The following is a 1,438-nucleotide window of genomic DNA, read 5'->3' as shown; positions in this document are numbered from 1 at the left end:
GGGCCTCTAGGACAACACTAAGCGTACCAACATTTGCATCATAAGGGTACCAGAAAGAGAAAAGAGAGAGCAAGGAATTGAAAACCTGATGATCAGCACTGAAAGGGTTAGTGTGAAGAATCCACATGGAAGGACCAGAAAACTCTTTTAAGTAGTGTCTGGAGAAAATGAATTCCTTAATTCATCCAGCTGGAATCCTTGTTTTTAACTACTACTAAGAAGTAAGGAAGAAATGAGTGGTGGATTGGCCCCAAGTAAAAGCACAGTGTATGTATCCAACTTACCCTTTTCTCTGACCAACAGTGACTTATACTGGATATTTTCCAAGTATGGCAGAGTTGTAAAGGTTACTATAATGAAAGATAAAGATACCAGGAAGAGTAAAAGGGTCGTATTTATTTTATTCTTGGATAAAGATTCTGCACAACACTGTATCAGGGCAATAAACAACAGACAGTTATTTGGTAGAGTGATAAAAGCAAGCATTGCTATTGACAATGGAAGAGCAGCTGAGTTCATGCGAAGATGAAACTACTTTGATAAATCTAAGTGTTATGAAAATGGGGAAAGTGGACACTTAAGTTATGCCTGTCCTAAAAATATGCTTGGAGAATGTGAACCTCCAGAGAAGAAAGAGAAAAAGGAAAAAAGAAAATTCCTGAACCAGATGAAAGTGAGGAAGTAGAAGGAAGTGAAGATAAAGGGGAAGATCCAACTCTTGGCAGCCTCAGTCAGGCCATAGCTTTTCGGGTAACTAATATATTTTACATAACATTCCCACCTCTAGCACGGATAGAAACAAGCCCAAATTGAAGAACAAAAAAAAATGGAAACTAACTTCAGGGGGTCCCTCAACATCAGACGATTTAAGACACCCAAGGATAAAGAAAAGCACACATTTCAGTGATGACGAGGAACTTAGAAATTAAAATTATATTTATTATGTAAATATCATTAAAAACTTTTTTTATTCTTTGAGTATCAAGTTTAGTTGGGACTAAAGATTACTTTTAGAATTTGGGTATAAGAATATGTAATACCAAATAATTTTTTACTATAGTTGAAAAGAAGTTCTAAAGTAACATGTTTCTATTTTGCCTGAGCTGAATAATAAAAATCAAGATTTGCTAATAAAAAAAGAAAGAAAGAATGACTGAAAACTTCCCTAACCTGGAGAAGGAAATAGACATACAAGCCCAGGATGTGCAGAGAGTCTCAAACAAGATGAAACTAAAGAGGCCCACACCAAGACACATAGTAATTAAAATGCCAAAGTTTAAAGACAAAGAGAAAATCTTAAAAGTAACAAGAGAAAAGCAATTAGTTATCTACAAGGGCACTCTCAGAAGAATGTCAGCTGATTTCTCAACAGAAACCTCGCAGGCCAGAAGGGATTGGCATGAAATACACAAAGTGATGAAAAGCAAGACCGTACAAC

At 36.0% G+C, this 1,438-nt stretch overlaps 1 pseudogene; it reads left to right on the top strand.

Moving 5' to 3' along the window:
• Window positions 1–231: 231 nt before the first annotated feature.
• LOC120591596 (zinc finger CCHC-type and RNA-binding motif-containing protein 1-like) lies at window positions 232–929 on the top strand (annotated as a pseudogene).
• The last annotated feature ends 509 nt before the right edge of the window (window positions 930–1,438 follow it).

Source organism: Pteropus medius, unplaced genomic scaffold, assembly GCF_902729225.1.
Source record: "Pteropus medius unplaced genomic scaffold, Ma_sr-lr_union100, whole genome shotgun sequence".
NCBI lineage: Eukaryota > Metazoa > Chordata > Mammalia > Chiroptera > Pteropodidae > Pteropus > Pteropus medius.
Note: the sequence above shows the minus strand (reverse complement) of the source record. Positions and strands in the feature narration are given on the sequence as shown.